Source organism: Pelodiscus sinensis, chromosome 1, assembly GCF_049634645.1.
Source record: "Pelodiscus sinensis isolate JC-2024 chromosome 1, ASM4963464v1, whole genome shotgun sequence".
NCBI classification, from domain to species: Eukaryota; Metazoa; Chordata; order Testudines; family Trionychidae; genus Pelodiscus; species Pelodiscus sinensis.
Window position 1 is genome coordinate 56,089,130 of NC_134711.1, and position 25,171 is coordinate 56,114,300.

The 25,171-nt window shown below is 47.6% G+C and overlaps 1 long non-coding RNA gene across 2 annotated transcripts in view; it reads left to right on the forward strand.

Moving 5' to 3' along the window:
• Nucleotides 1-25,097, forward strand: part of LOC112546348 (uncharacterized) — a 50,928-nt gene extending 25,831 nt beyond the window's left edge. For both annotated transcript variants that reach the window (XR_012904317.1, XR_012904316.1), the window contains exons 3-4: nt 18,337-18,416; nt 23,819-25,097. This is a non-coding gene — a long non-coding RNA (uncharacterized LOC112546348). The remainder of the gene's footprint in view (nt 1-18,336; nt 18,417-23,818) is intronic.
• The last annotated feature ends 74 nt before the right edge of the window (nt 25,098-25,171 follow it).

Below are 25,171 nucleotides of genomic sequence, written 5' to 3' on the forward strand. Positions count from 1 at the left end.
CGGTGCCCGTGGGCGCCATGGCGCCCGCGGGGGCATTTGCGTGCGCCCGCCAAGTGCTCAGGGCTGACCTGGCCCCAGGCACGTGGCGCATGCGCGGTGCTGGAGCCGGCCCCGGGTGCATGGCGCACGGTGAGCGCCGGCCCCGGGAGCACCGCGGATAGACTGCCCGCGCTCTGGGCGTGCGGTGCATGGATGGAGCCCCGGCCCCGGGCGTGCGGCCCTTGGAGGGGGCCCCGGCCCCGGGCGTGCGGCCCTTGGAGAGGGCCCCGGCCAGGCAGCTATGGGGGGCCCCGCCCCCTGGCGCCCGGCATCCTCAAATGGTTGGGGACCACTGAGTTACAGCATTATACAAAGTGGAACATTTACATCATCGGATCATATGCGCTAATGCAAGTTTTTTACACTAATAAAATGAGCAAATAAACCACTATCCTCTTCACAAAAGAGGCTCAGGAGCAGGTGCAGACATGAGACTGCACCTTTTATCTAAGCTTTATTATTTATAAAAAGTGCACTGCTGATAGGCACCAGTGTTGTTCAGAGCTCTCAGCTAGCTGTCTTGTCAGCTAGTTTTCATAGGCCTCTTCCTTTGATCACTTTTTTTTTTCTGGAATCAGAGTGCTGGTTCCTTGTTGCTGCTTGCTTCTGCCATGAAACTGAGTTTTCTTAACAAGGGCTGGTGGAGGAACTAGGGTCATCAAACTAAATCAATTAAACCGGCTAGATTATTTTGAAGTCTACTTGGTGAAGTCTATTTTACTAGATAGTTTGACTTTCCTCTAGATCTTCCTTTTTTCATTTCAGTTGTTTACAAGTTCCAAAGCTTATCTGTACAATGTTTATCTTATAAAGACAAATTTATCCAGATAATGCTCCTGGATTTTAAACTATCTGGATCTAGGGAAGATAAGTAGGCTGAGACCAGTGGCTCTTGGGACATCTGTTTCCCTCAGGCTATAATATCCATGACTCAATGAAGATAACCTTTAGAAGATAAAGTCTTAGTACTTTAATAATTGTTGAATAGGTTAAGAAATCTTTTATAAAAATAAAAACACTGGAGAGTAAATTAAAATTATGTATATCAATAATTATAATTCTAGAGAGCGGAATTGGAAAGTGGGAAAATCTATCATAGAGTATGTCTAAACTGAATTGCAAGGTTCCTTTAATGTATCTGAAGTTTAGCATTGAACAATTGAGGCACTTAAAATCACTAAAATCTTGGTCTTAGAGATAATATTATTAAGAAATATGTTTGACGGCAGAGGAGATAGGATATGAGGTGTTTGAGAGCTCACCATGATTACCTGCCTTAATTGGGCATAGTATTTGGGATCAGCTTTAAATGTTTTCTTAATGTAATTTCGATACAAGGTGACACTGGAAGCTGGACTAATACAGGGAGTAGCTAAGAAAGCTTGTATTAAAACTATTTCATCACAGTCTTAAATGAAGAACAATATTTTTCAATATTTGAACAGAAGAAATAATTCATTGAGAATCATTTATTCAGTTTAGCCTCTTATTTCTCTTAATTATCTGTCCACTACAGCGTTTGGTTTTCTCACATTTATTTGTTACTCAAAATTATTTGCTGGACAGTTTTTGTAAATGTTTATTGGAGTACGGATTATTCCAAAGCAAATTCAAAAATGTGCTGTTTTCCATGATCATTCCCGGCAGTAACTTCATTCACAGCATATTCATGGATAGTGAACACAAAAGGATTATGAACACAACCAAAGCAAATTTAAACTTCTATCTGAGTAAATATCCATGGAAGATTTTTTTTTATGAGAATGAACCCTATTCTATTCAGCATGCAACACTTTTGCATCAGAGGGGATAAATTCACAAGAGAGAGAAAGCTGGAAATAATCCAAGAACAACTATTCTTATTAGCTTTGGGCTAAAATGTTCTGACAGATTTGAAACCTGCTGAAATACCATTGATTAGAAATTTTGATTCACACTCAGACTGTATTGGGATCACATTCTAGGAATGACTGTGAAAGAAGGAGCAGATAAAATATATATTGTGGAAAATGGCATCAGAAATGCAACAGAGAACAAGCTGAGTAAAAACAAAGACAGGGAGATTCTAGGAAAGAAGCAGAACAAAGAGAGAGAAAAAATCCTAATTTTAAAAGTATATATCTTTAGGGATAGATTGTGCCAAGCCTTGATTATGGGGACTGTTTTTCTACCCTTAATATATTACACATGACTGTCTTTAGTTAAAAAAAATGCTTTTTAAATTTTTAATCAAATTATCCTTACAGGAAATAAAACAAACCACAAATTTAAATTACACAGTAGAAGAGCTAGGAGACTCAGATGCCTTTTGCAACCCCCAAAGCAGTTTAAAAATCCCACAATTCAGGCTCCCTAAGGTTCATACATCCCTAGTGCCTGCTCCAAAGCTGAATGAAGACAAAGGAGAGACTAATTTTTCTTTAATGGACTTTTGTATCAGGCCCCCTAATGCTCAGTGGGTTTGATTCGAATCTTGGTTACATAGGTTCAAGGAATTACACTTGTATACAAGTGCATGTGAGAGAAATGAGAATAAATACCAAGGTTTCTTACACAACTTTAGAAAAATAAATACTGAGAATGTCATACAAGTACCCAAATATAAATGATGTAGGTTGCCAGCACAATTAATGTTTTCATAATCCCTTTCATAATTGTTTACATCTCTCAGCCCTTAATTAAATGCACATGTAATCACCACACTCCAGTAAAGTTTTCATTTACCCTATTCAGGACACTGAATTGTTTAATTAATTTCACTATTAAAATACTTTTTATTTTCTCTGAGACCAGCCTGCTCCCAATGACCAAGCTTTCTGTGAAAGTCTTCAGTTCAAACGTGCTATGATGTGTGATGAGATCAAAGAATAGGATAAAAAAAATGTGCTTAGTTGCTGTTCTGTGTCTCTCTCCTGGCAATCAGTGAGGGAAAGGGTGACAGCAACTTTCCAAGGTTCTCTCCCAGGATCCAGTGTAGTGACCATTGTTGTGATGGGAATCTTTTCATTGACCTCAGTGGGAATTGGATCAATCCCAAATTCTTTGCATCTTTTCAGTCTTCTAATGACCTAGAACAGCGGTTCCCAACCTTTTCCAGATGGGGACCCATTTTGACAATTCAGGAAGACTTGGTGACCCAAGGCAATTCAAAAACGGAGGGGTGGGGTGTGGGGGAAAGGGCAGAGCCACCTGGGGAGACACTTGGCGACCCTTTTGAAATGTAATGGCGACCTATATTTGGGTCCCGACCCATAGGTTGGGAAACCCTGACCTAGAAGGTAGCTTCTAACTTATTAGAAGACTGAAATATGAGAGGAAGCCCACTGGTTAAGGTGCTAGTCTGGTACTTGGGAGACTGCTATACAATCCCTTGCTTTGCCACAGACTTACTATGTAATCTTGGGCTAGTCACTTAGGCCCAGATCTACAGAGGTATTTAGGCTCTTACATTCTATTGATTTTAATCAAATGACTTTGTGGCAGGGACAATGTCTGGGGAGTGGAGGGGCAGAATGTCTGCTTCCCCCTGCCACTGCGGGTGAGTGCGGGGGTGGGCGGAGACCCCAGTGCTGATCTGATAGTATCCAGGGCTCGGGGAAGAGGTGGAGCAGGGGCGGGGAAGAGGCGGGAATGGAGCAAGGGTGAAAAGAGATCAGAGCAAGTGCAGGGAGGTGTAGAGAAGGGGCAGGGAGAGACGGGCCCTGCGTGGAGGGGGTTCATGTGGCCTGTGGCCTCCCAGGTTTCTCCTGACCAGTCACCTATGCATTGTAGTCTCTGTGCCTCAGTTCTCCATGTGCAGCACTTTCCTGCCCAGGGGTGTTGTACAGATGGAAAATTAAAGACTATTAGTGCTCAGTTATTAAGGTAACTGTCCAGTAGCTTGTTGGCTGGCCATTATATTATTATTGCTTATTTGTTTCAAAATTGTGCCAAGCAAGATTGGACTGCTAGCGTGCAATACACAGACAGTTTTTTTTCTCTTCTGCATCTAAATAGACGTGACAAGGACAGAATTATTATTTTCAATCCTACTTACACATGGGGAACAGAAACACACAGAGGGTGCGTCTAGACAGGCAAGACTGTGCGCAAAAGCAGTCGCTTTTGCACAAAAACTTGCCGCCTGTCCAAACTGGCCGCTTGATTTTGCTCAGGAGCACTGACGTTCTACTGTCCGAAATCAGTGCTTCTTGTGCAAATACTTTTACGCTCCTGTTCAGGAAAAAGCTCTCTCGCGGAAATGATTTTGTGCAAGAGGGCCAGTGTAGACAGCCAGCTAAGACGTTTTCATAGAATCATAGAATCATAGAATACTAGAACTGGAAGGGACCTCGAGAGATCATCGAGTCCTGTCCCCTGCCCTTATGGCAGGACCAAATATTGTCTAGACCATCCCTGGTAGACATTTATCTAACCTACTCTTAAATATCTCCACAGATGGAGATTCCACAACCTCCCTGGGCAATTTATTCCAGTGTTTGACCATCCTGACAGTTAGGAACTTTTTCCTAATATCCAACCTAAACCTCCCTTGCTGCAGTTTAAGCCCAAAGTTTTGCAGAAAATCAGGCTAAACGGAAAAAAGCCCTAGTGGCCGTTCGGATGCTCCGTAGCTGCAAGCCAGCTCCTGGCTTCCTGGTAACCCGAGACCCCTTAAAGGCAGACCAGACTGCTGAGGCCATGAGGCAGAAGCCCTTCAGGGACCTTTGGCCACAGCTCTGCCACGAGGCCCCTGCTGTCCTCAACGCCACCCAGACCACGATAGCAGCTCCAGAGGGGGATCAAGCACCCGCACCCCCAGCACAGGAAGCCGCAAGGGGCTAAAAAAGAAGGGCCCCATCCTGGTCCTCGGGGAGCCGGAGGCACTGCTGGACCTCTGGCAGAAGGAGACCCTGCACAGCACCCGCTCCCGGCGTCGGAAAGCGGACATATTTCACCGCATGGCCCAGGTGCTCACCCAGCAGGGACATCCAGCCCAGACCCTGGAGCAAGTCCAGGCTAAAGTGAAAGAACTGCACCTGGCTATGTCCGGGCCAGAAAGGACCAGGGGGCAGGAGCCGACACCTGCCCTCACTACTGATGGCTCCACGCCATCCTGGACCAGCCAGCACCACAGGGACCCTGTGGACACCTGCATGCCCCCCCCCCCGTCACCAGTACCACCGAGGCGGGGGAAGGAGACAGCAGCAGTGGGTCGGAGGACGAGGCCAGCACTGCTACCTTGCAGGCCTCCTCTGCGCAGCTCGACGTGTCCCATGCGTCCTCGGAAGCTGGGGAAGGATCCACCAGTGAGTATTGCACTTTGCACTCACAAGGGTGGGAGGGAGAGCGGGCGGAGCCAGGCGCCCAGAGGGGGGAAGGAGAGGGGGAGAGCACGTCACTCAGGCCATGTGAGCTGCACGGGCTGTGTAGCATTAGGTAATATGCAGCACGTGCAACCATGTGGCCACAGCAGGCAGCTCCAGGGCATGCCTGTGACCGTGCTGCTCACACACATCCGGGGGGGAGGGTGGATGCTGACTGGAACCAGCCAGGGCCCCAGGCACCTCCGCAAGGGTGCAGCACACTGTCCCATACCTGTCTGTGAGGCACAGCCAGCTGCTCCTGGGAAAACCGCAGCATTACAGCCCCATGAGCATGGCCTCCACTGAGCCCCTCACCTGCTCCTGGTGCCTTGGCTAGCCCCCCTAGGGAAGTCCCCACTGCGGCCACACATGTCCCTGGGCTACGCGTGTGAGGGCTAGCGGGAGGGGGGAAGTGCTCAGGCCGGCCCTAGGGCCGCCTGAGTTTTGCTGCAAGGATGGTGCCCTCCCCAGTCACTCTCCTGGTTCTGTCCAGGAGACATCCCCCGAGATGGGGATCTGAGAGCCCAGACCACGTCTTCTAGATGTGCTCCCAGGCACTGTGTGGAGATTCATTTCGCTCCCTGTCAAACACCATTGATTAGCCCAAAGCCTCACGGCCTTCACCAGCAGGGAGTTCCACAGGTTAACACAACACAAGCGCCCTCCCATCCTCCAAGGGGCCAGGACACAGACTGGTGGTTCTGATACATGGAGGAGGACCCTACTCCAAGGGCGGTCCTGTATGCAAACATACAACACGGGGGGAAGGGGGGTAACCGAGTGGGCCCAAGCCACTCTACTGTGGGGTCACCTGGGCTCAGGGGTGGAGGGCATGAGGTGTGGGGACAGTGTCCGGGCTGCCTGACTGACCCATCCTTTCTTCTGTTTCCTGCAGCGGGACCAAGCAGAAACCAGGGACCCTCTAGCTCTGCAGCAGTGGCAACAGCAGCACCCCCAGCTGCCCAACCACCACGGCGGCGGCTCCGCCACCGGGACCAGCTCCTTTGGCGCCACATGCAGGCTGTTGAGTGCATCAAGGCAGCCATCACTCGGCGTGTGGAGGCGGACCTACAGTGGCGCCAGGAGGCCTGGACCTCCTTCCAGGCCCAGTGCGTCTGCATGGCGGATTCAATAGCCACCCTCACTGCACACATTGGCCATGCCATCCATTATGGCATGGCCTTGCCCCATGCACCCGCCATCCCTCCCCTAGCACTGCCCCTGCCCCATCCTGCAATAGCCCCTCCTGCTCCTGCCTCTCCTGCTCCTGTCCCTGCCCCTCCTGTCCCTACCCCTCCTGCCCACCTCCCCATGCTGCCTGACCCGACCCGGCCTAACCCCCATGTGTAGGTCTGCCCCTCCCAGGAGCAGTTGCAGGGGCCACCCCTCCCAGGAATAGTTCCTCCCCCTCCCAGTTATAGGTCTCCTCCCCCTCCCATCCTAGATCTCCCCTCTCCCCATTGTAAATAAAAAGTACAAGTTTTTGTGTTCAAGAAAATACTGTGTTTGTTGCTTATTGAGAGGTAAGGGGAGGGTTGGGGGAAGGGTAGGGGATGGGAGGGAGTTGTAAAGGGAGACCGAGGCGACCCTACTATGGGGCCTGGGAGAACATGTCCATCAGGGCCTCCCGGATACATACCCCATCCGGGTGCGCCTGACGGATGGCAGCTGTGTCGGGCTGTTCGTAGGCCTGCCATCCATGCGGGGAGGAAGGCCTCCCCCCTCCGCTCCGCAAGATTATGGAGCACGCAGCACGTGGCCACTACTTCCGTGACATTCCGCTCACCCATCTTGAGACAGGTGAGCAAACGGAAGCGGGCTTTCAAGCGGCCGAAGGCGCACTCCACTTGGTTGTGGGCCCAGTTGAGGTGGTCGTTGAACCGGGCCCAGTTCTGGTCCAGCCGCCCCTTGAAGGGCCGCATTAGCCAGGGCAGCAGGGGGTAGGCCGCGTCCCCCATGACACAGATGGGCATAGGCACATCCCTGACAGTAAACTCCCGCTGGGGGAAGTAAGTGCCCACCTCCAGCCTATGAAACGGGCCAGTGTTCCGTACGATGCGGGAGTTGTGTGCCCTGCCAGACCAGCCCGCATAAACGTCCAGGAAGCAGCCATGGTGGTCCACGAGGGCCTGGAGTACGATAGAGCAGTACCCCTTCCTGTTCATAAAATGGGCCTCTTGATGCTCCGGGGCCCAGACGGGGATGTGGGTTGCATCCAGGGCTCCCCCGCAGTTGGGGAACCCAAGGGCAGCGAAGCTGGCCACCGTAGCGTCCACGTCGCAGAGGCGGATGACTCTCAGGAGCAGGATGTCGTTGATAGCATGGACGACCTGCAGAAGGGTGCAGAGAAACACAGGGGAACACATCACATAAGGCAGGGTGTGTGTGCTCCCTTGGGCCCTTCCCCTGTGATGCCCTCTATGATCACGCATACACACACACCAGGGCCCCCTCCCCCCACGGCCCCCCCCCACCAGCAGGCCTGTGCAAGGGAGGGATGGCCCAAACCCCTGGGTGACCCAGCCTTAAGTCTTGGTTGCCCCTGGGCATGGAGTGCAGCACCCTCCCCCCACCCCACTCCCCCTAGGACTTACCTCCATCACAATGACACTGACAGTGGATCTGCCCACCCCGAACTGGTGTGCCACCGATCGGTAGCTGTCCGGGGTGGCCAGCTTCCAGACTGCGATGGCGACCCTCTTGTTGATGGGGATGGGTGCCCGCAGCCGGGTGGTGGTTCTCTGGAGCGCAGGGGCAAGCCAGGCACATAGCTTCAGGAACGTCTGCCTTCGCATATGGAAGTTCCAGAGCCATTGCTGGTCATCCCATTGCCCCAGGACCAGCTGGTCCCACCAGTCCGTACTGGTGTCCAGTCTCCACAGTGGCCTCTCCATGCTGGGGTGGGGATGCCACAGGGACGCCATGGCCTCCATGGTGAGGGAGTCCAAAGCGACCTGCGCCTTCAGGTCCTGGAACAGGAAGGCACCAGCCTGGAGCACCAGCTGCAGGCACTCCAAAATGGCCGGAAGGGGCCAGAGCAGGCACGTGGCCACCCCGGCTCCATGGCAGACAAAACAAGCAAGATGAAAAAAAAAACAGTCAAAGGCACTAAAAGGCAAAAGGCAGTGGTGTCCAAAAAGACAGAGGGCAACCACCAAAACTGCTACGGCTGTCAGTCCCTGCAAGAGGCCCTAAAGCACGCAGCAGGAGAGAAACGGCTGTCTGGGGAGATCCCTTTAAGCACGTATCTCAAAGGAGCTCCAGCCCCCACCCTCGGAAAGGGCTGGTGCCCTTTTGCCCTCTTCAAAATGGTTCTGGGCTTCTGCTTTTGCGCAAAAGCGTCCCGCTAATGTAGATGCGCTTTTGCGCAAAAGCGCATCGTTCTTACGATAACTCTGGGACCAATCTAGACGTTCTTTTGCGGAAATACTTTTAACGGAAAAACTTTTCCATTAAAAGTATTTCTGCAAAATCATACCAGTCTAGACGTAGCCAGAGAGTCTGACTTGCTCAAACCAGGTCACAGAGGGAGCCTTTGATGGAGCCCAAAGCAGAATCCTGTTCTAAGGAGTCCTAATCCGGTATTTTAACAAGATCATCCTTCTTTTCCTTAGAGAGCTTTCACATTTAAAAAGCCTTTTTGATTAGTGGTAGAAGGAACAGTGTTCTCCTCCTGTCCCCCATCCCCTAGCGGAAACCTCCCATCTTCCCATAAAGTAACCAGAAAGCTTTGCTGCTGGTTAGTGGTGTTGGAGATAATCTTGGTATGGCTCATTCTTAGTATTAATCTCTCTGGTTTCCCTGTAAATGCACCCAAATCTCAATTCTGTCTTGTAAAAACAATTGGGTATTCCATAGTAAGCATTTAATGAATACAGAGGGCTGCTGTTTGTTGGTGTTCAGCCAAAGAGAAAGTAAATGGATTCTCATTTAACTACTTAGAGAAATCTGGATTAAAACAGCTAAGAGGAAAATGTCTGAAGCTAAGAGGAAAATGTGTATTCATTTCAGAAGTATGTTAATGGGACATCGAGGGTGAAATTTATATCAGTTAGTAAAATCAGAAATAAATTTGCCTGATTCTTGGTTAACTTCCATCTCAGCATGGCTCATTCTGATCACTTCACATGGGCAATAAGCTATGCTCCTCGGCAAATATCTATTTTACAGGTATGGGATAAGCAGGAGTAAAATACTGCCCACACTCTCACTAATCTGATAATCAGACTAGTTGGCAAGTGAGAGATTTCCTGTCAGGGTCTCTTGTCATGAGGCTTTGGTCATGATGACTTTGTGTGGTAAATCCTGGGAGGGAGCTAAAGGGAAAGAAATCCATTTGAGCTTCCACTTGAAGAGTTTTTTTCATAATTGTTTTATGGGAATAATGTGGTTGTCACTCCCAGCCCAGAACAGGCCAGACAAACCATCTGTTATCCTTGTAGACAATGTTCCCTCTAATCTTTTTCATGCATGTGTGGATTGTTTCCATCCATGTGTGGAATGCTTTTTAATGTGCATTGAGGAATGTGTGAATATGCACCACCAGTAGAAACACAAAACCTAGCTCTGGGCACTTTGCTAATCAGGTGGGTGGCATTTAAATTACTCCTGCACAGCTGCACACATGCCAGCTTACAGGGAACATTGCTTGTAGATCATCAGGGGCATGTGCAGAAATAAAGGGGACAAGATGCAGGCCAGAGATATTCATGTACATTCATGCGTCTCTGACTCTATGACCCCAACAATTTCCCTCCATTCCCTATTCAGTCTTTTCCATGTGGTGGCTTTCCCAAAGATTCTCCTTGAATCAATCTCACTGTTCTTATAGGGCAGGGGTGGGCAAAAGGGCCTTGGCCCGCCAAACGGATTGCTTAAGCTTAAGCTTATCAGGTAGTCAAGTTGTCTGCACTACTACTCGCTTCCCCTTCCCCTCCTCCTTGCTGCTTCTGTATCAAAGGCAGCAAGGGTAGGGGGAACAGGAGACCGTGCTGCCTTCCCCCCTCCCTCCATGCTACTGCCTCCATGCTGCTGCCTAGGATTGCTGCAGGCAGAGGCTGCTCTGCATCCCGCAGAGCATCCCTTGGCCATGAACAGAGGCTGCTGCTGAGACAGCAGCATGGGGTGAGGGGGTGAGGCTGCCGCGAAGGGTCCTGTTCACAGTGGCTGGGTCTGGTTGTGGGTAGACACTGCCCCAGCAGCAGCCCCTGTTCGTAAGGGGTCCCAGCAGGAAGCTGGGACCCCCTGTGGACTGGGGCTGCTAGATCTGATGTGAGCTGTGACCAAGCAAGCCTGGCTCAGTCCCAGCTTGTGCCAGTCCAGGATTTCTCTGGCTCTGCATTTTAAATGTAGTAAGAGCTAGGCAGCTATATTTTAAATGTAGTAAGAGCAGAGCTGTCCTGGCTCTCTCCATACTCATGCTGGTCCAGGAGCTACCCCCGCAACAGTGCTGCAGTTCAAATGTAGTAGGAGCCAGGCTGCCTGCACGGGGATAACTCCTGCACTGGCGCAAGCTGGAACAGAGCCCTTATAGTCTAATCATTAAGTTGATACAAATTGTATCGACTACACGATTAGTCAATTACCCACCTCTTAACATCCTAAGTCCTGACTTGAAGTCTCCATGCTTACCTTTAGTAACTCTGACTTCTGCTTTTCAAGAGGTCTTTCACTCAAATGAATCTTTAAACCTTCTATAGCAGAGATTGCCAACCTGTGGTTCTCGAGCCACATGTGGCTCTTTGCTCAGAGAAATGCAGCTCTTAGGGTTACCATACATCTGTGTCATTTTTCCGGCTTTTTTAAAACACAAAAAATGTCCAGAATTCAGGGACGGGGCTCAATTGTCGTTCGGAGCCACGTGCCCAGACTGCTCACAGCTGCTTTGTACACGTGCCCCAGCACCTGGAAGGAGAAGCATATGGCTGCGGTGGTAGCGGTGGCTCCAGTGAGACCCAGGCTGTTACTAAAAGAATAAAAGAATCAGGGCTGCCTGACTCTGGGGGAGAGGGAGGAAAATTGGGTTAGAGGAGGGGGGCTGGCGGTGCCTGGCTCTGGGGGAGGGGTGGGTGTATTGGGCTGGAGCAGGGGAGCTGGGGGTGCTTGCCTCTGGGGGAGGGGTGTGTGGCTCTTTGCACTACTGTCCACAGCTATTTTGGCTCTAAGGGTATGTCTACACTAGACACCCTAGTTTGAACTAGGGTGGCTAATGTAGTCATTCGAACTTGCAAATGAAGGCCGGGATTAAAATATCCCGGGCTTTGTTTGCATGTTCCCGGGTGCTGCCATTTTTAAATGTCCGGTAGTTCGAACCCCCTGCCTGCAGCTACATGCGGCACGGGCTAGGTAGTTCGAACTAAAGCCCCTAAGTCCCAGGAGGAGTAACGGTAGTCCGAATTAGGGGCTTTAGTTCGAACTACCTAGCCCGTGCCGCGTGTAGCCCCGGGCAGGGAGTCCAAACTACCGGGCATTTAAAAATGGCAGCGCTCGGGAACATGCAAACAAAGCCCGGGATATTTTAATTCTGGGCTTCATTTGCAAGTTCGAATTACTACATTAGCCACCCTAGTTCGAACTAGGGTGGCTAGTGTAGACATACCCTTAGTGTCTAACTGGTTGGCCACTCCTGTTCTATAGGTTATGCCCTATGAGCAATCACACCCTGCTGTTGGAGCTCACTTGTGTAAATATTTTGACTTGTTTTACTATTAGCTTTACCAAATTGTAAACAGGTTTTCAGGTAAAAATGTAAAGGAATAGCAAGATAAACATCACATTTATATTTTGATTTTTTAAACTTATGAATATTAAAATTAATACCCGATGTGGAGCTTGTTATAGGATTTAGATCATCAGTGGACAACCTGCGGTCCACTGGGATTCTATGCATGCATTCTAGCCCATAAGTCATTTTGTTTACATTTGTCCTCGCTTAGGGTTTCCAGAGTCTGCTGGGGTTCATCCATGTAGGTTTTTCCCTACTGGTATTACAAAAGTGACATGCACTTAAAGCAAGGGCACGTGACTTGAGGTGCCTGCTGACTGCACACAACATTGTGAGAGCCATGCACTCCTGCATCCAATCAAAGTGCTCCTATGGTTCATTTGGCACACCCCTCAAATTCTAGGTACAGAAAAGCACAGTTAGCAAAATTACCCTATCCTGGGAGAAAGTCTTGGTTACAACAATCTTGCATCCCACTGAAATGAAGGAGGGCCACTTATGTGGTCCACTCGCTAGCTGAGGTTGTCCTTCACTGACTTAGACTGTAAAAACAACAACAACAAAAAATGCAGAGAGACTAAGGGAAAGGTGAAATAAATGAAACTACTTCCAGCTGGTTTTTTTAAGTGGATTTCAAATTGATGGTGCCTGTATATGTAAGGGGAGAGTTATCATCTCTCATGAAAACTTTATTGACTTCTAGGAAATTGAATTTATTGCATTTAGCAATTGCTGTTTTCTGTGAGAGATTTTTCTGGACTTCATTTACAGAGATTGTGGGTCAGGTTGATGTCAGTGAATTCTGGTCATAACTGCAATTTAAATGATTTTAATATAACATGTTGTCGAATACATTTTTCATTTTTGTTTTATTTAAAAATAGCAGTTTGTTGATATTTACATGAAACAGCTTTGAATTTGATAAAGGCATGAGTTTTTTTTCAGACCAGGGTAAGTTTATCAAACAATGATTATCTTCCTTTAATTTTGTGTCTCAGTATGTATAACTTTCTTCTTGTATATCGGAGACAATGCTTTTTAATGCTGTTTATTTTATTGCTATATCAGCATAAACATTCTTTCACTGGTAAGTGGAAACTTACAGGGATGACAATTCTGACAAAAATTGTACATGAACTGTTCCTAGGTTAGAGCATTTAGTTGACACAGTGTTGGGATTTGCCTTTTCATATGACTGCACAGAGAAAGACCAAAAGAAACAAGGCTTGTTTTCCTAATGTATCCCATTTGTAGGCAACAGGGCTGTGAATGAATACGCAGTAAAAAGAAACAAAGTCTGAAAGTTAATACCCCAGGCGCCAAACATGTCTGAAAGAGGAATGTAACCAGACATTTCTGTGTGTAGTACATTATTGCCTAATAGGCTTATCCTCTTCTACAGATGGTCAGATTATTATGATAGAACAGTTAAATGCAATATGCTGCCTGTTTAAATGTATGTACATAATGACATACTTTTGTATCTGTATTGTGGAGTTAGCGCAGTCCACATTAGCTAACTAACACAATAGCTTGTGGAAAATAAGAGGATTTCAAAATGGCTTCATACAAATCTATGCCTTTTATTATTATAAAATAATGTCTTTTCTTTGAGATGGCTCGCCAGTGCTTGGTGGTCAGTGCCAAGAATAGAGATGAAGCGTCTGGGAACCTTGGCAGGTGGCACTCAGCCACTTACAGAATCAGGCCTTTCCTATATATATGGTACCTTGTCACATGCAGCACTTCATTTATCCCTTTTTAAAATGCTCAGGAAAGAAACTCTAGACTCTGATGTGTGAAGTCAATGGCAGTTTTACCATTGACTTCAGTGGAACCAGGATTTCAACCCCAGTGTTTTTCCATGATCCAGTGCGGGCAGAGGCATTGGATATACCCCAATACCACACCAGTCCTGACCAGGAGGGACCATTATCAGAAAGGAAACAGTAGCCTTACCTCTGCCCCCTTCAATCCTCATTCTCTGCTGAACACGTGCACTCATTAGTGCCAGCTGTGTTGACAGTTTTTTCACGAAAGCAGTTATCCAGTTGAGAACTAAACAGAGACCCACAATTTACTCCATATAAGACATCAGACAGATGAAAGATTGTAACAACTTTTGATCAATGCTAACCACAGCTGGATTCAGAAAGGAGGCCTAGAGATGAAAACACTCTCATAGTACCAGTGCTCTGAGGGTATGTCTACAGTACAGAGGTTTTTTGGGAAAATGCTGTTTTTTCCGAGAAAACTTCAATTACGTCCACACTGCAATTGTGTTCTTTCAGAAAAAAAATAGAAAGAACTGAGGGGGTTTCCCGATATTCGTAAACCTCTTTCTACGAGGAAGAAGCCTTTTTCCGAAAGAGGTCTTTCGGAAAAAGGTGTGTGGATGGGGATCAGGGAGTTCTTTCGCAAGAAGAGGAAAGAGGAGAAAGCACATGTGTCCTGGTGGCCATTCCGCCCATAGTAATCACAGCTTACATGCGAGACAGTGTCCATTCAGTGTGGACGCTATCTGTTGAAAAAGCAGATTGCTTTTTCGATGCGCTTTGGCAATGTTGACACTCTCTTTCAGAAGAAGATTTTTTGGAAGATCTCTTCCAGAAAAGCTTCTTCCGAAAGAAGCCTGCATTCTAGACATAGCCTGAGTCATCTTGTCTTCCTTAAAAACTGCTTGTGAAACTTTCTCCTTTTAAATCAGTGCTCTTTATTTAGCTTTGGGATTAAGCTATTTATTTATATAAACTGCTCTTTGATAACATACTCATAGCCATAGGCTAAATCCTTGCTTCTTATTCAGTGAAACTCTGCTTGGCTTCAGAAGGAACTTTGCTTAGCTAATAACTACAAGATTTGGTCATAAAAGCTGACATTATGCAGGATTTAAATGAAAAATAGAGTAAGTACTATACGTTTTAGCCTTTTATGCTGGAGAATGTCCAAACCTTATTGATGCTGGATAAATGTAAGAAGCAGTACAGCCCCTTTATGGAACATAGAGGGTTGAAACAATAGGAGTTTCCACAGGCAAGACTGGAATAGGTGAGCTGTGTGGCCCAAGAGGTTTCCCCAGTATTCTGATAATAAAAACAGGGGCATGGGATTGATTGGATTGCAGCCATGTGTCTGTGTGTGAGAGAAAAATACCATAGAAACAGAAAAGGCAGCAAAAAAGCAAGGGTCGTCAGAGAAGGACTTGTAGCTAGAGACCCGTGTGGATGCAGGATTTATGGGTATAAATGTGGATATACATTAGATATCCACATTGTTGCTGGCCCTTGCTGGGAACTGCAGAGGCAAAAGCAGCATCACGTCAGGCCTCTACTTTCAGGAGCCAGTATACTGCGCGGGTAGCTTCTCCGGCATGGCTGTACCGCTCCCCAACCCTGCCCATTGGGGTAGGCAACAGGTTCAGTGGCAGATGTCCCTGGTCATGGTAGTGTGTGCAAGTGGCTTACATGCTCCTGGACTGGAGACACAGACCACTGCATGGCATGGACTCCTGTAACAAAAACAAGTGGAATAGCCTCCCTCTTTTGTAGCAATGTAAACAATTTCATTGCTTGCAGTTCACACTTTCCAACACTTGATGAGAGTCATCACTTTCTCCTTTCCTCTCAAGTTAGTCTTTTTATTTTTGTTGACAATTTAGCCCTTTTAGCTTTGCTGTCGCTCTTTTCTAAATTCCTTCCAATTTGTGGCTATTTTTCTGATACTGAGATGTCTAGAATCATTTGCAGTGGCAAGTGTAGCAAGATCATCACCTCATCTGCCTGTAACAGCAGCTCCAAATTGTAATCCTTTGGATTGTAAACATTTGGATGTCCACCCTCACTTCAGTTTTTTTAGGCATTGGTGCTCTATTACCCTGAATATCTTGGTTTGGGATTACTAGCCTTTTTCCAGGCTGAACCTCATTCTCTTATTTCTTGTCCATATTTCTTATCTCTTGGTCATCGTGTTTTGATTTTTCTGCTTTTGCAACACCTTTTATTTTAGGCCCTGATCCTGATTCTGCAACTGGCTCCTCACCAGTGCTGCAATCTAATGAGTGGAGAAAATTGCAGGAGCTGGGCCTTAGTGTCACCTTCAATATTCTGCTCTTCTTCCACAGTGTTAGTAAGGTGGCAAAATAAAACTAGGCCTTTCACCGGTCCTTAGATGATTTGTAAGGTTACATTTGGTCATGGATTCCATGACTTTCTGGGATCTCTGTGCCTTCTTTGAGAACAGGGCAAGAACAGAAATCCCAGGGCTGAATCAGCAACTGGGATTGGATGGGCCTGTGCAGCAGGAACAATGATGCTGGAGCAGTTGCTGGTGGTCAGTCTTGGAGACTCTGAACAGCTGACTGGTGGGCAGCCCTGGAGCAGTGGCCCCAGGTCTGTTGGGACAGCAATTGCCTAGACCTGCAAAGCAACATACAGTGTTGGATCAGCTCCCCCTGGGACTGGAGCAGGAGTGGTCAGCCTCTAACGCAGGAGCAGCAAGGCTGGAACAGCTGCAAGCCCTTGGCAGTGCTCTGTTCCCCTCCTGCTCTGGATATTTTTAGTAATAGAGACAGGTCCCGGGCTCTTGTGAATTTTGGGGTTTTTGCCCACAACTCTGAATTTTACTAAAAATACCTATGACAGAATCTTTGGGTTTGGAAATATCCCAGTTTGATACAGAATTTTTTAGCAATACTCTCTACTGTTGGTCATTCAGGAAATGTTCAGGAGAGCGTGTTCCTACTGAAACCACACCAATGGATGTTACAAATGTACAAAATTAAGAGTTACTGACCAACGTGGCCACCACAGAATACTATACCTCTTCCCCAGGCAATGGCAAACAGTCTCTTCGTGCCCTTTCCCTCCTCTTTATCCACACAGAAGCTATAGCAGCATAAGCACGGAACCTATAGTGGATCCTGTTAAGCATCAAAGCATGAAGGTGCATCATGGTTAATATGATTGCCATATGCTGGAGTATGTACAGAGCATATCCAGGGTTTGCCAGAATGAGGAAAAATCTTGGGAGGCCATGAACATACTCTTCTGAGAAGCACTTGAGCTGAACGACTGGCAAATGCTGCTGGTATTAAATCCTCTGGACACAGTGGAACACCGGTTCTGGTGCCATCAGACAAGCACAGACTGGGTGGACTTCAAAATGATGCACCTCTGGGACAATCAGTAGTGGCTGCAAAACTTTCACATGCGTAAGGTCACCTTCATAGAAGCTTGTGAATTACTTCCCACACCCTAAAGTGCAAGAATACCAGAATGAGACCTGCTCTGATAGTGGAGAAGCAAGTGGGAATTGCCCTGTGGAAGCATGCTTGATTAATGGGAAAACCTACAGTGGGAGCTATTATGATCCAAATAGCCAAGGCAATCAATACTCTGCTGCTACAGAGGGTAGTGACTCTGGAAAACATGGGTATCATAGTGGATGGCTCCAGGGCCAGCTCCAGGTTTTTTGCCACCCCAAACAAAAAGTCCCCCCCCCACCACCACTTTTTTTGTTGGCTTTTACACGTTTGCACTTTGCAATTTTTTTGTTTTGTTTTTTTTGACCATTTAAAATAAAAAAAAAAGAAAACAGAAAATTTGTAGTTAGCGAAATAAAACAATTTCCTACTAATGTACTCATTTAATTTTAACAAAATCACAATTACAAACATCATGGAGAGGAGGGGAGTGAAGAGGGCAGGGGCAGGGGCTCAAGCGGGGGTGTCTTGGGGAAGGGAGGGAGTAGATCTTGGCTTTCCCTGACATTTACAGCGTGATCTTGGGTGTGAAGAGGCTGGAGACCCCTGGCTGAGAGGCAAAAGGGAAGCTGCGGCACCTGCTCCCGCTGCTCAGCCAAGAGAGATGCTGTCGGAGGCTGACGTAGAAGCAGTGGAACACAAGGCCCATGATGTGGGGCTGGAAGCTGACTTGGGGAAGAGCTCTCTCTGCCCAAAGCAGGCTCAACCCCCTTCTTCCCACCCTCTGCGTGCACCTCCGTCTCTCGGTGCTGCACGGGGCTGCAGCTGCCAAACCATTGGAACAGCCAGGTCATGTGACCCACTTCAAATGGCAACAAGCATGCGGCTCCTCCAGGTGGTTGCCAGCGAAGCAGGGTAGGGCGTTCACACGCGGGCCGGCCGGCGGGAGGGCGGAGTCTGGGTGTGGGCGCGAGGAAGGGGATAATCTGTTTTACTTTTAAAAAAATTCATTCTGCTGCATTTCCCAGGGTGCCCTGCGTGGGAGGTCCAGATCCTCCCTGCTCTTAGCGGCATTAGAAGATGTAGGCACGGCAGTGCAAGAGATCGGGTAAGTGATGCCTTCTCCTGCGGAGTGTTAATCAGCAGCACCCATGGGAACCTTGGAGCCAGGCATTGCCAGGGATGGCTGCTTACCTTGAAATGCCGCCTCTGGAAATGTGCTGCCCCAAGCACATGCTTGATTTGCTGGTGTGTAGAGCCAGCCCTGGATAGATGGAACACACATCCCTATCTTGATATCTGACCACCTTGCCACGGAGTATAGAGACCACAATGGGTATTTCTTGATGGAGTTGCAGGCGCAGGTGGATAACAAGGGCCATTTCACTGACATCAATGTGTAATGGTTGGACACATACACTTTTAGGATTTCCTGCCTCTTCAGAAAGCTGCAAACTGGAACTTTTTTCCAGACCGGAAAATTATGTGGGAGGCTTTGAAATGCCAATTGTGATTCTTGGTGACCCAGTCTACCTCTTGGTCCGGTAATTCATGAAGCAGTACAAGGGCAGCTTGGACTGGAGTGAGGAGCAGTTCAACTACAGGCTGAGCAAGTGCAGAATGGTGGTAAAATGTGCTTTTAGGCATTTAAAGGGAAGGCTCCGCAGTCTACTGACTAGGTTAGACCTCAGCAAATTCAGCGTTCCCATTGTGGTGGCAGCCTGCCGTGTGCACCATAATATTTGTGAGAGTAGGGGGGAAGTTATATGGCACAGTGCCTAGCCAGAGATTTGAGTCTCATGCCTGTTGCTCTCAATGAGGTGCCCCTGCATTCAGTGTGCTTGCCTGTGAACTGCCCCCCTTTTAACACAAGCCATAAAGAGACTGTTGTTTAGCAATCACGCATTTTTATTTAGGGAATACAGCAGGACAGAAAAGGAGTTCATGGTGGGAGCTTGGGATATGTGTGTGGTCACAATTGTGAGGACAGCCTTTTACTTTGGGATGCATCTTTGGGGGTTGAGTGTGAGGCTGCCCTTGGCCTTCCTATGCCTTGCATTGTAGGGCCCCTGGGAGAGGAAGTGATGGACCTCAGTGAAGAGTGAAGGTGGTTCCACAAGGACTGAAGTAGGTGCCTGTGCATGAAGCTGTCCTGGAAGTCCATCACACCCACTATGGTCATTGAGACTCTCTCCTGGTGCTGCACTTGCTGTTCCCTGCACGCTCTCTTTCCCTCACCATCCACACTCATTTCCTCCAGCAGCATATTCCTCCATTTGCTTCCGTGCTTCCCGTCCAAGTTGGCAGATTGCATTTGCTCCTGGAACATGTCATCCCTACTCCATTTTTGCCTTCAGATTTGTGTCAGCCAGACAGCGGGGGGAGTGTGCAGTATGCTTGCTGCTGTTCCCACTGTAAAAATAAGTGAAAGGCTGACTTTACAGGAGATACACTGTAAAGCATAAAACTGAATATGTTAGCAAAAATGGAAAGTCTGTCTAGAGCCAATAGGGATGTGTTATGTACAAAGCCACAGTTATGATTTTAAGCAGCCACTATGCAGCAAGTACACCACAGAGTTCTTAGGGGAGCAGCTGGACTCAATTTGGTGGCAACCATGATAGGGGACAGGCCAGGGCTAGAGCCTGTGAGGAGGAGGAGGTCCAGGTGTCATAGTAGGGCAGGGGCACATATGGCACCTGTGTGTTTGATACTCCCTCTTTGACAGGAGAGTGCAACTTTCCCTTCCCACAGGACCATGTGGGCGGGCGGGTGAGGGGGTGAGAGGGTCTGGGCATGGTGGCAGGGCAGGTCAGGGACTCATGTTATATCTGTGTGTTCAGCACATGATATCTGTGTGAGTCTAAGGCTACAGCACCAGTGTAGGCTCCCTGCTGTGGCAGAGGGGTAGGAGGGCCAAGCTCAAGCCATGGACCACCTGGATGGCAGCTGCGGAGCCCCCTCTTGCTTACTTGGGGGACCATGGAAGGGTTTAGTTGCACCCTTCGCACAACCCCTGCATACGGGCCTGCGCTAATAGATTCCCCTGCTTCATCCACATTGTCATGTGAGATATCAGTCTTCTCCAAATCCCAGAGATTGCTAGAGAGCAGATGCTGACTGATTGTGGCCAGAAACCTGGATCTTATGCTGCAGTGCTTTGTGCTGCAATGGTGACAGACCATTTACTGCTGGCATGGCATACATAGATGTCCTACTGTGGAGGATGTAATAAGGCAGGCCTTTCCAGAAACTTTGTGGCTATGTCTATACTACAAGGTTTTTGCTCAAAAACGGGCACAGCGTCCACACCTCAAGTGTGTTTTTGCGCAAAAAAACAAAACAAAACAAAAAAAACCAGTAAATTGTCAGGACAGAGGGATTTTGCCAGTAATTTCTCTCCCCATGAGGAATAACTCCTTTTTGTGCTACAACTCTTGCGCTCCGCAGGGGTTTCTTGTGCAAAAAGAGCCTATCAGAAAAAACACAGGTGCTCTGATGGCCATTCTGTTAATGGCAATCAGAGCTTTCTTGCGCAAGAGCATCCATGCAGTGTGGATGCTCTCTTGCACATAAGCACGTCACTTTTGCAATGCACTTTTGAGGTGTGGACGTGCTTTTGTGCAAGAAGTTTTTGCGGAAGATCTCTTCCGCAAAAAGCTTCTTGTGCAAAAACCCTGCAGTGTAGACAAAGCCTGTGAGAAAGATTAAAGAATTCCTTTATGAGCGCTTTATGGAGATGTGCAGGGAGGATTCCTGTTTGGTCTCCAGACATGTTAACAAGCTGTTTTGAGGACCCCCACACAGATCACATTTTTCATCATTCTACAAGTGGGTGAACACAATTGGGTGTGAACTCACCAGAAGTGCCTTCCCTGGGATTGGTGCCTGCCCATGAGACATTCTGGGAGAAGGGGATTGTCTCCAAAGTTATGAAAAGATTCTGAAAAGACTATTACATTAGTCAGGGATCATTGGGGTGCAGCAAGGTGCTAACCGTCCCTCCTCTCCCAATTGCGTCCCCTGTACATGTAGGGGAAATCCTAGTTTACTAAGGAGGGCAGCTTTATGCTCCCCTTACACTGTAGGAGTGGCACAAAGAGACTGCACAAGGCAATGGCTCTCACCCCCTGAGCTATTTCCTGATTGTGGTTGATATTGTTCTACTGCCAGGAATAACAAATACTTCCTAATACAATTGACCATCAGTGTCACAGTGAAAGAACTTTTTAAAAAAGTAATTACTTCCTTCTTTTGTAAACTGAGTTCACTTTAAGCAGTAGGAATTCTTTGTAATCAGTAAATAATTCAGGCTACTGTGGCTATATTTTATGGCAATGTTTACCCAGAAGTAAAATTAATTGTTCTTTCCAGTATAGTGACATGAATGCATTTAATCTCTTTGACAGGGAGTGACAGTTCTAGATAAAAATATTAGGTGGGACATTGTAAGACTAATGAGATGCCAATATGTTAATTAGCAAAGCACATGTTTTAGAGCAGTCTTCAGTCATCACATAACTGTGGCTGCTGCATTGTTCAATTAAATATTAAGCCTTCCTTGTAGTCCTACTGATGCAGCTTCAGTACACCAGAGAAAATGCTACAAAGTCTGGCTCCTCCATCTCAAAGATGAAAGCTCTGTGTTGTTAAGTGAATATCTGGGTGTCCTCATGGACAGGGAGGTGCCTTGAGAGTAGGCATCCTGTGAAGAGGCAGGTAGGTACAGGCAGTCCCCGGGTTACGTACAAGATAGGGACTGTAGGTTTGTTCTTAAGTTGAATCTGTATGTAAGTCGGAACTGGCATCAGCCGCTGCTGAAACTGATCAGTTTCAACAGCCGCTGAATCTGGACACCAGTTCCACTTACATACAGATTCAAGATAAGAACACCAGGCGTCCCCAAGTCAGCTGCTGCTGAAACTGATCAGCAGCTGATTCCAGGAAGCCCAGGGCAGAGCAACTCTGCCTTGGGCTTCCTGTAGTCAGCCGCTGGTCAGTTTCAGCAGCAGCTGACTTTGGGACGCCTGGGGCAGAGCAGCTCGGGTGCTGCTGGCTTGGTCCAGTAGCGCGGCTGCTCCTCGGAGCTACTGGACCAACCCAGCAGCACCCCAGCTGCTCTGCCCCAGGCATCCTGATTCAGCCACTGCTGAAACTGATCAGCAGCTGAATCAGGATGCCTGGGGCAGAGAAGCTGGGGTGCTGCTGGGTTGGTCCAGTAGCGCCAAGAAGCGGTGCTGCGGGACCAACCGGCAGTGCCCCACCTGCTCTACCACAGGCCCCCGGCTTTGCTCCACGTCTCCCTGGTCTGCTGGGGGGGCACTAGCTGCGTCCCCCCCCAGCAGACCAGAGAGACGTGGAGCAAAGCTGCGGAGGACCCGGGCCGAACCGTGGCGCTTCCAGATCAGCGCCGCGGTCCGGCCCGGGTCCTCCACGGCTTTGCTCAGCGTCTCCCTGGTCTGCAGACCAGGGAGACGCTGAACAGAGCGGCGGAGCACCCGGGGCCGGACCCGCGCCGTTTCCAGATCAGCTGGAAGCGGCACGGGTCCGGCCCCGGGTGCTCCGCCGCTTTGTTCAGCGTCTCCCTGGTCTGCAGACCAGGGAGACGCTGAACAGAGCAGCGGAGCATCCGGCAGGACCCGCGCCGCTTCCAGCTGATCTGGAAGCGGCCGGGGGTCCAGCCCCCGGTGCTCCGCCGCTTTGCTCCCGTCTCCCTGGTCTGCTGGCTTCGCCAGCAGACCAGGGAGACGGGGAGCAGCTTTTCTCGCCCCAGAGAAGGCGGGCGGCGGGACCAGGCGTCCCGCTGCTCTAGTTTTCTGGGGCGAGAAATCCCCGTTCGTAACTATGGATCCGACATAAGTCGGATCCGCATAACTCGGGGACTGCCTGTATATGACACACAAATTAGGCATGAGTTTTGTCTCCATAAAACTCATGGGGGACATGGAGGTAAATTGTCATCTATGTGGCTGTGTGATTTTAGAACTTCTAATCCCTATTTTAATTATTTTAAATGTTTCATGCAGTATCATAAAATGTAATAGAAATAGCCCTCCTTCAATTCAACACATGCATAAAGCACAACTTTATAGGGTATTACAAGACAACATACAGTGTTTTATCTTTATAGATCTTATGTATTTTTTATTTGTCTTACAATTTCTGAGCTTATAGGGTGCACTGGCGTCAAGCCCTTCTCTGTAGTCATGAGGGTTAGAATCTTTTATTTTAAATGAGCTTTTCACAAAATCACTAGACTCCAGGAGCTGTAGTTTTAAGAAAGATGACAAATGTTCTGATACTTCAATCAAATTTGTGAAAGTTGGCAACAGTGGGGATTTTAGAATTCCCTTTTAGGCCACAGAGCTACAAAAGTGCATAAGCGGTTAAAGGGCCAAAATAGTGTGATCTGACAGAGAAGTTTCTGAGTTCTTTAGCTGGAGACATGCCATTTGACTAGATGGGGATAAGGAGACTGAAACCAGCTAAGCTGCCTAATAATAATTTCAGGAGAAGAAGATCTGGTACTTGTCATGCAACCCTGAGACTGGATTGCATCAGCCTCCTAAAAGAAGCTGGAAGGAGGAGGATCTCCCACTAAGAGAAGGCAGAAGAGAGAAACTGGTACTTATTTTTTGTGTGCAAATAAATAACTATACTTTCAGATACTTATCCCTCCTACATCCAAGCTCTGTAATCAATTGTTAATTTAAACTCCTGTCTGAGGGGTGAAAAACTAATGCTCTCTCTCAAACTACCAGCTTCCTGAGCTCTTTAACTAGTAGTAAGACTAATAGGAATGGAATTCTTTTAAAAGGATTAGCCATCCCCTTTAACATCTGACTCACTGCTACATGCAGATTCATGAAACTGTGAGATTCCTAACCCAAACATGTATGGAGATGAAATCTCTATCGTGTCAGGACACAGCTACTTCTCCCTGGTTTTTAGTGCCAAGGTAGGTTATTCTGCTTAGAGCTGGCTCTAATTAGTGTTCCCACAAGTTGAAAAATTCTTTATGTGCAACAAAGTTGCAGGACACTTTAGGAACATCCTCTCCTAACTAGGATTTAGATATAACCAAAGGAGAGCTTGGCCTTGGAATATCCTTCCCAGAAGCTAGATTGAGTGCCAAGTAAGCTCAGACAGGGCTTCGGGAGTTTATTCTGTAAAACATAGCCCTAGCATTCTGTTGGCCAGGGCAGAAGACACTTTGACTCCCCTGAACCTGAGTGCAAAAAACCAAACTCAAACCAAACGGGTGGCGCAGAAGTATGACACCTCTGGGAGTTGGTGCCCAGGGCCATTAGAGCTAGAATCACCTCTGTATTCATAACTGTTATAGCTACCCAGACAGTGAAGATGTAATTAATAAAGCTGCTAGTTATATACCTAAAGATGAAGTCTATTTATTCTGAATCAGAGAGCTCCGGGTCACGTAAAGCGTGAGAGGCACTGAGAAAGGTACAAAATTGCATTTGAAATCTTCAATGAAATCCTTACAACCAGATCTGTACAGCTGAATACTCCCATATCTGAATAAATGAGGAGAAAATGTATAACAACACCAAGAAAAAAATGGCTTCTAGAGAACCAGCTTTGATTTGTATTAGCAAAATGATTACGCCCAATAATAATTAGTAAAACCAAATGTCATGGTAGTTCTTCCTTAATAATGCTTGACTCTTTGTTAATCAGTATGTGGGAAAGTAGATGCTACTTTAGGGCATGTCTGCACTACAGCGTTATTTCAAAATAACTCATGTTATTTCAAAATAACAAGGCGAGCGTCCACACAGCAAGTCCGTTATTTTGAAATTATTTAAAAATAATAGACTTCTTATTTCGCAATAATAAATCCTC